This window comes from Mastomys coucha, unplaced genomic scaffold (genome assembly GCF_008632895.1).
Source record: "Mastomys coucha isolate ucsf_1 unplaced genomic scaffold, UCSF_Mcou_1 pScaffold12, whole genome shotgun sequence".
Classification (NCBI taxonomy): Eukaryota; Metazoa; Chordata; class Mammalia; order Rodentia; family Muridae; genus Mastomys; species Mastomys coucha.
In genome coordinates, this window is record NW_022196894.1 from 90,507,403 (window position 1) to 90,519,580 (window position 12,178).

Here is a 12,178-nt window from a genome sequence, read left to right on the forward strand (position 1 = left end):
ACATATATACATACATACAAACATACAAACACATACACTACATACACATGCACACACACATGCACACACACGTACACATATGCACATACACGCACACATGCACATACGCATACACACGCGCACACACACATACATATACGCACACACACGCACATGCATGCACACACGCACACACATGCACACACGCATGCACACACATGCACACACATGCACACACATGCACACACACACACAACACACATGGAATAAAGTCTCAGAAGCAGCAGACTGCGCTGCTCTCTCTTGTGGTTTTGCTACTGTGAGAGCTGTATGCAGAAGAAAAACTATTTGTTTCTGGAAAAGAAAATAAATTTAAATAAAACTTTCAACTGTTGCTGAAGGTTACCTTAAAGAGCTTCTGGAGGGAGGCAGAGGGAAATATAGCTTTACAGTGGTGGCTGATTTAAATGCCTATTCCCCTGCATTCTCAGCAGTCCGGCAGGACAAGATGGAACCTATCTTCAGGCTGGAGAGAGTTCTGCAGTTAAGAGCACGTGTGTGCTGCTCTTGTAAAGGACCAGAGTTTGGTTCCCAGCACCGTGTGGCAGCCCAGAACCATTTGGAACTGTAATTCCAGTTCGAGGGGATCAAAGGCCCTCTTCTGGCCTCCAGGGCACCAAGCATATATGTGCTACACATACATACAGGCTGGTAAGACACTCATCCACAAAATATAAAGCAAGCAAAGCTAACAAAACCAAAACTGTCTATAAGAAAACAATCATTATTTTCCTTAAGATCCCTAAGGGCCTTGCCCAATTCCTGTAAAACATTAACAGTCGGTTTTCAGGTCGTTTTGTTTGCAAATATCTCATTCACATCTATTGTATTCCTAGTACTTAGTTGATAGGCTATTTCTATTACTTAGTTGCTAAGCCACACTTTAATATAAGCCACTCAAATGAGATGAAACCCTGTATGGTAGAGAGAGCTCCCCTCTCATGATACTCCGAGCTGACCCAGTAGAATTTTCTAGATGCTAGGAGCTTTGGTAGGTCATAGCAACATGGATGCTTAATGTTCTGCTGGGAGAAGGAGCTCCATGTGACAAAGTCTTTATCTGACCCACCTGCCTGCTCCCTGAAGAGGCAAGCGTGATGCAGGTTTCACAAGGTGGTGCCTTGGTAAGGCTCCGGTTTGGTTTCTGGTGCTTCAGGATTTAAAGTGACCATTAGGTCAAGTTGAAAGAGAAAAGACTCGAAGTGCTGAGTCCTAGGGAACCAATTTGCCAGATTTCCCCCTCATTTTTAAATCACTTGATATTGGTAAATATTTGGTGAACACTTCGGCAGAATTCCATGTGATCCCTTTGGTAAATAAAAGGTTGGGAATGAAGGAGACTGACCTGGCTGTGCTCCTGACTTGTGCTTTAATTGTTACAGGGTGCTTCTGTGCAGGGCCATGTGAAGCACCCTCACATGGAAGTCTCCATGCATGGCCTTGCAATCCCTATGATGGAGGTTTGTTATCAGAGCCAAGACGGGGCAGGAGCTGGAGTCAGGCAGCTAGCCTCAGAGCGATGTTGCCCACCTGGTCTATCTTGTTTCATCCCTTTGGAGGTAGGCATCTGGAAACCCCGTCTACAGAGGGAAAAACTGAGGCACACATCCAGTACGTATCAGAGGTCTGGCTCCAATTCCCTCTCTTACTCCCTGTAGAACCCTCTGATTCTGTTCTGAAATTTGGGACCGGGGACCCATGAGCAATATCAGATTAAGAATAAAAACGTCCCTCCATACATTTCTCATAGCTTTGTAAAATGAGTGGACCAAAAACACCGTAAAGCCACTCACAAGCAAGTGAGGACGAGACACCTGGAACAGAATTCCAAAAAGGGTCATAAAGTCATTCTGCACTTAAGAAGTGACTTATTTCAAATGTTTACATTTTGCCTCAAATGACCAGAATATGACTTATCAGCCACAGTGTACAAAAATAAAAAGATCTAGCAAGCAAATAAAATACCCACTGTTCAGCATTTCAGGGCAGGCAAGCATGCTCAACTTTTTCAATAACAGTGAGGGCTTTCGTCAATACTTGCTTTAATGGAACCTGGGCATATGGAATTCCTAGGAGCACAAAATTAATGTATCACCATTAACTTACTTCATAAGGGCCTGGGGAGTTGCAGATTAATTCCACTGTGCTACTTTAAGGGTGGCGTCAGGGGTTGGTGGGGGAGGAACCCACGGGAAAATACTTCCCTTTGGGTACTTGAGTATTCTCCTAACCTTGGCTTTCATTGTGGACAGAGACTGAGAAAGTTTGATACACTATCGGCAAGCTCTCCCAGGGAAAACCTTAAGACTGACCTTGATGAAAACTGAGCCACTAAGAAGGCATTTGGCACCTGGCTAATGTCGCTGCTTTCACGGGTCTGATGGCAGCTGTACCACACGGATAGATGGTAGTTAATTTACCTCTTTCCTAAGAGCACCAGTTACTACTGCCAGAGCCCCAAAGCGGGACACCTTACAAAATGTTTTCTGGTGCAAAACATGAAAGGAAGAGGTAGATTCAAATTAGCTACAATGAACTTAGATGTAGATCTAAAATGAAGAGAGGAGCTTTACTTACTTGATCAAAACTTTGGGGAAAGAAAAATTCTTTTACGTGTGTGGCCGTGGCTGGGTCCTTTGAGACACTGTGTACCAGTGTTTTCCTAATGGCCTTTCCCAGCACACAGCTTACAGGAAAACCTAAACCCTTGGGAAAACTCCGAGTTCCTTCAAAACGTTCAGGGAAAGTGGTTAGGCCTTGGAAGAATTGAAATTGCCTCAGAAAGGGGAGAGGTAGGCTTGCTAATGTGCTCTGACAACAGGGGCTGTCTGCCATGGACTTCAGCAATCGGGGAGATTATTTGTCCCCATGGAAGATGCATGACAGCTGAGTGTCCCAGAGCAACATCCACAGGTAGCAAGAGGAGTGCCCCTCCCTCTTTCTCTCTTCCTCTGTCTGTCTGTCTGTCTGTCTCTGTTTCTGTCTCTGTCTCTGTCTCTATCCCTCCCTTCCCCCCGAACCCCCACCACACACAGTGGGGGACCCTCCAGAGACCTTTCTAGGCTTCAGAAATTCAAAAGGTTGGTTGTGTGCTTTCTGTGTATGCACTGTGTGCAGGTCTTGCTAGAGATTGCAGGCACCCTGGGGTGATAAGCCCAGTGCTATCATGTCATCCCTCCATATATGTGGCTGATACATCCATGGATTCAACCAAATCCAGGCTGAAAATACTTGAGGAAGAAAAAGTGCCTGTTCTGAACATGCATCGACTTCCCTAACGACACAGTCTCACAGGTATTCATTCATTCAGTCTTGTCTCAGAGTATCAGTAACTCAGAGGTGACTGACAGTCTACAGGAAGATGCACAATGTGAGACCCTTCATCAGGTGTGTCCTGCATACACTGAGACCTATGTGTCAGATCTCAGGTATTAGCTTCTTTGTTACTGGGACATAAGTTTTCTTCAGGTTGTTCACAAAGTATGATATTTGGGGACAAGTCTGTCGGAAGCATGAAGAACTTAGTAACAGTGCCCAGAGTATTTTAAGGGGCCATAATATGCCAGAAAAGAAATTTACTGGGCATAAATAAAAAAAATCTGAAATAAAAAAATCAAAATGCATAAATGTTTAATTACATCTCAAAAAGCGCAACATTAAGGCCACTTCATGAATTTTTAAATTTAGAATTTCACAGATCCCTTTTTCGTTGTTGTTATTGTCAAGAGTGGTTTCTCATTTTCCACAAGATTCCAAGACAAATACAAGCTGAAGTCTTCTAAATGTATATTGTGTCCCAGGAAAGGTCTCACACTCGCTCACACTCGCTCACACTCGCTCCCTGGAGGAAGTCTGTTCTTCAGCATCCTAGACCCATGACACTAATCTGGGCATTGTCTCTGTTGGACAGAGAGCCAGGTATCAGCCTCCCAAAGTTAGCCAGGGCGAACATGACATGCATCATCTCAAGCTGAGTGGCAGAGATATCAGGGCTGAGGGACATCAGGCGTGTCACCTATAGCTAGAGAATCTTGAGATGTTTTACAAAGCCCATTCAAAAACAGAGAGAGGGAGAGAGCGAGAGATATAGAGAGAGAGACAGAGAGAGAGACACAGAGAGAGAGAGAAAGAGAGAGAGGGAGGGAGGGAGGGAGAGAGAGGAGAGAGAGAGAGAGAGAGAGAGAGAGAAGGAGGGAAAGAGGAGGAGGAGGAGGAGGAGGGAGGAGAAGGAGATGGAGAGGGGGAGGGGAACAAGGAGGGGGAGGAGAGGGAGAGGGAGAGGGAAAATCTAAAAACTACTGTGGAAGCCCTGGTTGAGGACATGAAGGATGATGATGTTCAGGGTAGGCAGCTCAGGGTGATGGCCTGTGTAAGAGGCCCCATTTGTGAGGAAGCTATACCTGTGTTTTGCTGACAATATTTTGTTACCCCAGTTTGAGTGAGAACTAATTTAGAGATTATCTCGTCTTATTGCCTAGTTTGACCCAAGAGGAAACCAAGGACTAAAAAGTACTTAAGATAATTGCCCAAGTTCACACCCACAGGTCTGATGGCGCCAGGGTGAAAGCCCAGGTCCCAGAGTCAAGGATCCTGAAATCTTTTTACACATTTTAAGATTAAGGAACGGAAGCCTCACCGTAGACAGGATTATATTGGTTTTTCCCCCTTTTTTGCACTTTGTACAGTCAATTCTAACAGGACAGTATATTAGCAGAGACCCCAGCTTCACTGGCACGGTATTCTAAGAAGCGGTATGATTTTGCAGTGATCTAAATCAAAGAAAAACATTCAAAGGAATGGCTTGGCTTTCACTCATTACATTTATACTCCAATTTCCTTCACCAAGCTGAGGAGGTGACCTGCTATGCCTTTAGAGTCTGACTAGTACCTGCAAAGTACCTGCTTCAGGCAGCCAGAGCCACCCAACCTTAGCAACTTCTGCACAGAAGTGGGATATTGACCAAAAACTCACTGGGGCAGTGTCAAGATAGGCTGTTACTCATGGGGTAGTGTCATGATGGACTGTTGTTCATGGGAGTGTCATGATGGACTGTTACTCATGGGGTAGTGTCATGATGGACTGTTGTTCATGGGAGTGTCATGATGGACTGTTGTTCATGGGGTAGTGTCATGATGGACTGCTGTTCATGGAGGAGTGTCATGATGGACTGTTGTTCATGGGGTAGGGTCATGATGGACTGTTGTTCATGGGGTAGTGTCATGATGGGCTGTTGTTCATGGGAGTGTCATGATGGACTGTTGTTCATGGGTAGTGTCATGATGGACTGTTGTTCATGGTAGTGTCATGATGGACTGTTGTTCATGGGGTAGGGTTATGTTGGACTGTTGTTCATGGGAGTGTCATGATGGACTGTTACTCATGGGGTAGTGTCATGATGGACTGTTGTTCATGGGGTAGGGTCATGATGGACTGCTGTTCATGGGGTAGTGTCAAAGTAGACTACTGCTGTTCACAGAGAGAAAAGTAAGATCCTTTCTCTTACATCCTCAGTTGCCCCAGAGAAACTTCTAGGCCTTAGTCTGAATTCAGGGCAATCTTGATGCTCACAAAACTCTTTTAGGTCTAGTGTCATATAACTAAAATAATAAACAGGAAGAGATTCTAACATTCCTTAGAAACACTTAGGCACAGTTATTATAAATGCTTTTAAGATCTGCTTCTCTAAGTTTCTAGGTAGTTAAAGGGATTAGCAGAGTGGGGACTAAAATACCAGGGTGAAGGCCCCCCAGAATCCCCTGCTTAGCTTGAAATGCCTTCAGAGGGGAGAACAGGTATACAGAGTGCCACCCTCAGACCTTCTCTCTTTTGTTTTACATCTGGGTTGGAAGGAAGGAAAAACTCCTCATTTTCCTTTATGTACCATGATTCTATCTTGAACTGATGGACATGTCTGATATTTGAACACTCCACGACCTGGGAGGCAGGTGGCACAGTTCCCTGTGAACGCCATGCCTGGCAGGCAGTGGCAACCCTAAGAACATACAGTGAGTATCAAAGCTTTACATGGAACCCTTTGCTAAAGGGGATCCCCATTTAGTCACCTGTCCTCAGGGCTGCTCTGGTCACTGTAGTAATCTTTTCTCTGGGAAACATACAGGTTTTGCATTATCCCTGGATTGTGCTCTATTGACACCAGGTCCTCAAGCACACCTCAGTAACTCCCAGAGCCAATCATTAGCACATGCCACAGTAGGAAGAATAGGGAACTAACTGGGAAGCATGTGGGTAACTCAGTACACCCTCGAAGGAAGGCTGACTCCAGTCAAATGTCTGAGGAAGCTGCAAAGTTATAGGAAAGCCATGCATGAGTCACACCCACATTGATAAGCTCTTTTTATCATCATCACACTGCATCACAATGCAATGAGGTCCACATACCTTAGTTCTCAGAAACAGACAGGTGTCCAGGGTGCAAGGTCTGGATTCCTCAACTTCCATTCTGGCTGATTAGCTGGGTGACCTTGGGTATGCTTCTTAATTAGCTTTTGCTTTAACTACCTTAACTGTTTTCCCCCAACATTTTGTAAATTAATATGCTTGCGGCACTTTGAAAGGTGCTGGGCAAATAATGGGTACTGAATAATGCCAGTCACTATTATTAGTAACTCTTCTTACCAAGAGAAAAGAATATCTTGAAAAAGATCTACACTGTTTTTCAATGTTAAGAAAAAGCCACGAACACCCACTTCACACTTTTCTAACAATCTCGATTGCGAGTCCCTTATCACCGTATGCTTACAGATGTCTTTCATGCATTTTGTTTTTTCATTAGAAATTACTCATCAAATACAAAGATTCTATTTAATATCCATGCATGCATACATAGGCATGTAAGATTTCTCTTTTGCTATGTCCCTTCAAAAATTAAAAGAAAATTATATTCATGAGGCTAGGGATATAGTTCAGTCAGTAAGGCTTTTGTTGACCAAGTATGAGGAACTAAGTTTAGATCCTCAGTGTCCTAAAAGCAGGGCGTGGCAGTGCATACCATAACCCTAGCACTGGTGAGGTCAAGATTCAACAATTCTGGAGACTCACTATCAGTCAATCTAGCTAGAATTTCAAGCTCAGTAGGTTCCAGGTTCAGTGAGACACCCTGACTCACACAAACCAAAGGGTGGAAGGAGAACGAGGGACAAAGGCACGTGACACCCACCTCACAAACCAAAGGGTGGAAGGAGAACGAGGGACAAAGACACATGACACCCACCTCTAGCTTCCACGTGAGAACTACTGTGAACACACCTTACATAAACATGCATGTCCCACATTTTACACACATGTGCTGTACACACACGTATAGAAACATGTGCATGTACTTATAGTCCCACAGCGACTTTAACAAAATTCTCTAAAAAGCAGTTGGCTGACAGAGAGGCCCTTGAGTTGACCCATTCTAAGGGTAATTTCACCTAGAAAAGGTCACTGAGTGTGATGGTTTGTATATGCCTGGCCCAGGGAGTGGCACTGTTAGAAGGTGTGGCCCTGTTGGAGTAGGTGTGTCACAGTGGGTGTGGGCTTTAAGATTCTCATCCTAGCTGCCTGAAAGCCAGTATTCTGCTACCAGCCTCTAGATGAAGATATAGAACTCTCAGCTCCTACTGTACCATGTCTGCCTGGATGCTACCATGCTCCCACTTTGATGATAATGGACTGAACCTCTGAACCTATAAGCCATCGCCATAAATGTTGTCCTTATAAGAATTGCCTTGGTCATGGTATCTGTTCACAGCACTAAGACAGAAGTTGGTACCAGGGACTGGAGCATTGCTGTGATAGGCCTGACCATGCTTTTGTTAGGAAGAATGTGAATTTTGGGACTTTGGATTTGGAAAGCTATGAATTGCTTCAACTGGGGCTTAATGGGCCATTCTAGTAAGAATATGGAAGACTTTGTTGCTGATAGTGATTTGAACTGTGCTGACCTGGCCCAAATTGTTTCAATGGAGAAGACTTTCAGTGCATGGTCTAGAGACTGTTTTTGTGGTATTTTGATGAAGAATATGGCTGGCTTTTGCCCTTGTCTGAGCAGTCTGCCTGAGGCTAAGGTGAAGAGACTCAGATTAATTGCTTTGGCAAAGGATGTCTCAAAACCACCCAGCAGAGACGTTGTTCTCTGGTTAAGTCTCATGAAGAGCATTTTAAACAAGCGTAGCAAGCTTAGAAAGGATACATATAAAATATATGGCTTAAATATTAAAGGGGCACCAGTAGAATGAAGCCAAATCCTATGCTCTAGGAGATAGCAGATTAAGGGAGTAGGACTTTGGGGCAAGATCCTAACCAGCTAAATTTAGATCCAGGCATGGTGGGACACACCTTTAATCCCTGGAGATAAAGCCAAAGAGATCTCTGAGTTCAAGGCCAGCCTGGGACAGAGCAAGTTCTAGGTGAAGAAAAGCTTAAATCTAGGTGTGGTGGTAAGCACCTTTAATCCCAGCATTTGATAATGTAATAGAACTAGGGAACCATGTTCCAGCACCAGCAAGCAGCAGAACTCAGCAGTTTGGGCTCAGGTTGTAGAGTCAAGATAGAAGGGGCTACTGGGAAAATTGATGCTACTTAGCTGGAGCTACAAAATTAGTGATGATTAAGAAGAGACAGCATCACTGAGGTGACATCTTCTGGGAAGTGTTTTCTGAGAGCACAGAGAAGCTGTGTTCCAGAGATAGCCCAGGTTGTGCCTCATGCTGCAGCTGTACTTGGTAGTGTGTGAGAGTCACCCAGGTGGTACTGGTTTTGAAGGTATGAAGGGGTCATGAAGAGCAGCTGAGGCTCGGCACTGTGAGAGGCCATGGAAGGCCATTGCTGAAGGGTGGCAGCCTCAGTTGTAGTTGACAGCCCATGTCATGCAAAAAAAGTTGAGGCTTGGCGCCATGAAGAGAGCCTGTGAGAGAGCTATTGGTGAAGCCTACTTGCATCAGAAAACCCCAGTGTACTGGAAATGCCAGTGCCATGGGATGATCACCAAGAACAGCAGCAGCAATGGAGTGGAGTCAACCAGAGCCCAGAGTGCTACAGAGGGCAGAGCTGGAAATGTGACCCAAGCCCTCTGGAGGAACCCAGAAGATCAGGTGTGGATTCCAGACATTGAAACAAGAAGCTGTAAAGTTGAAGTTGACTTGGAGACCCCAAGATGTTAGAGATGCCAGAGCTGTTGAACAAAGCTGCTAACAGGTGGAACTAGCCCAAGAGAAAGAAGTTTGTTATAGTCAACAAAGATGGAAAAGGAGTTGGCGATATAAAGACCCCTTGACATCAGATGAGGAGATGTTTGGAGTTTGCCCAGCTAGTTTCCTGTCTTGCTTTGGAAATTCCAATTAATTGATTGGATGTATCTTAGAAGAGACTTTGAACTTTGGACTTTTAACTTTATTGAGACTACTATAGACTGTGGGGACTTTGGAAGTTGGACTAAATGTACTTTTATATTATGCTATGGCTAAGTGTGGCCCCCATGGACTCATGTGTTTGAACAAGTCTATGAGGGCCAAGGAGTGGAATGTGATGGTTTGTATATGCTTGGCTCAGGGCACTATTAGAAGGTGTGGCATTGTTGGATAGGTGTGTCACTGTGTGTGTGGGCTTCAAGAAGGGTCTTAAAGGACTAGGGAGTCCTAGCTGCCTGGAAGTCAGTCTTCTACTAGCAGCCTTCAGATGAAGATGTAGAATTCCCAGCTCCTCCTGCACCATGTCTACCTAGACTCTGCCATGCTTCCGCCTTGATGATAATGGACTGAACCTCTGAACCTATAAACCAGCCCCAATTAAGTGTTGTCCTTTGTAAGAGTTGCCTTGGTTATGGTGTCTGTTCACAGCAGGAAAACCCTAACTAAGACACTGAGACTAGTATCCTGATGGTTCTGAGTTTCAAGGAATGGCTCTACCTTGTTCTCTTGCCACTGTGAATCTCAGAGCTTGAACAGTGACTGCCAAAGACACCTTTATAAGTAGGCAGAAGCTGTCGCAGACACAGCTAGCATTTGTTTCTTGACCTTTTTGAATCTTAATAAGTTCTATTCCACAGGTTGCAGGTAGCTGACCCAATAATAAAGACTTCCTGAGAGTCATCTTCAGGATGAAGCAAATGTGTCAGCTGCTTCCTCACCTAACTTCCTCAGCAAAACGTCTCCTCTCACGCCAAACCAAGCCATGCATCTACATCTCACCATGGTCTACATGTAGGGGAGGAGTCTCATATATTGCCATGCTTTCCTAAATTATAAACACATGGGTCAAGAGATGGAGTTTTACATCGTGTTTAGAAATATCAAAGCAACATAAACCAACTCTTAAAATTCTGTTTGTGAAAAGAAAAATCCTTGTATGGCACAGGTGCTGGGACTGGGGAGGTTTCTCAGTCAGTGAATGTCTGCCACCCAGGTGTGAGGACTCACGTCCCAACCCCCATCTCGAATGTAATTGGCTGGGTGATCTAGTATGTCTGTACTGATCCCAGTGCTGGAGAATAGAGACATGCAGTTCCTGGAGCTTACTAGCCAGCTAATACAGATCAGAAGATGAGCTATAGGTTCACAGAGAGACCCTGTCACAAAGAACAAGTAGAGAGAAGAGGATGATGGTTGATGTGGACCTCTGACCCCTGACCTCTGCATGAACCCATACACCATTCATACACATACACTATACCCCCCAATACGCACCCTTTACAAACACATACCACCATCCTTGCAGTATATCTTCTATCACACTATCTTCTAGCATGTCAACAAGTCATCAAATGGTCTATTTACTGCCTGAAAACAAACATCTTCTGGTGGCACTCTTCCCCTCTAGGGAACTGAATTGCCCCACGCTCACTGATTTCTGTATTGGCTAGAGATGTAGAAGCATCTCATGGACTGTGGTTAGGGGCAGAGGATCACTGGAACTGGCCAGTAACCATCTAAACTGCAAAAAGCTAGGGACTCCTCTCTTTGGAGCACACAGCCTACTACAATACAGCTTCAGTCCTGACAACCAGCCAGCATGGAGGTTACCTTGTGTCCTACCGGGCAGCCTCAAAGTTGGGTCCCACATGAGAAATCATGAAAGCCAGCCCACAATAACTCACAAAGATTCCAAAGGCTGGAGAGAGAACTCATAGGATGTGAAATGCGGACAGTATGGTGGATGGACAGATGTGTAGTCCAAAGTTAGACACCAAAGTCAGACAGTGAGAAACTCCTTGTCCACCCTATGGCTGTGTCATCCTGTTCAAACCTTGTCCACCCTATGGCTGTGTCATCCTGTTCAAACCTTGTCCACCCTATGGCTGTATCATCCTGTTCAAACTCAGAAAAGTTGCTTCCTTTTTCTGGGGCAGATTTTCCTTTTCTTGGAAGGATCACAGAGGTTCTTTCTCTCTGAGTCTTTGATTTCCTAAAATGAGGGAACTTCGCAATGTTGCTCAGTGTGGCAAACACCAGGGATCTTGGGCCAGATTCATCCATCATTGTATCAAAAATGCTCAAGGTGCTGAGAGAACTGGTATGAGATGTGGTCCAAGCTGTAACTCCAGCACGTGGGATTGGGGGAGGCACAAGTTCAAAGTCAGCCTGCTTTACATAGCAAGTTCCAGGCCAACTAGGACTACATAGCAAGAGCCTGTCTCAACTCAGAAGACAAAAATAAACCAAAAATAGGAAGATAATAGTACAGTTAACCACTAATGCCCCCGCCTTGCTTTTGGAGTTGGCCTGCGTCTGTATTTGGCTATTTTTCTGGAAGCACCTCATGAAACAGAAGACTGTCTACTGGGGCTTTGGCAGCTCTTTATGCCACACTTAACCTTTTTCTCCCCATTACAATCTTCCCTAGACATCCAATTCTGTCTGAGAAGAAAGGCTGGGTATGAAGGGGTGCCCCAGGGCCATACTCCCAATGACTGTTCTTATAAGTTATAAAATAGCAGAGGTGGCAAGTGCTTTATCTGAATACTTGATCTACACAGCAGGCAGGCAGCTTCCCCAGTATGGGGGCCATTTCCCTTTCCCCTGCCTTTGCTTTTTTTTTGTTGTTGTTTTTTGTTTTTCTGAGACAGGGTTTCTCTGTGTAGCTCTAGCTGTCCTGGAACTCACTCTGTAGACCAGGCTAGCCTCGAACTCAGAAATCCGC

The 12,178-nt window shown here is 44.8% G+C and overlaps 1 protein-coding gene across 3 annotated transcripts in view; it reads right to left on the reverse strand.

Annotated features, from left to right (window-relative positions):
* Runx1 (RUNX family transcription factor 1) overlaps positions 1–12,178 on the reverse strand; it is a 240,061-nt gene that overhangs the window by 54,663 nt on the left and 173,220 nt on the right. The gene's annotated exons all lie outside the window — the stretch shown is intronic.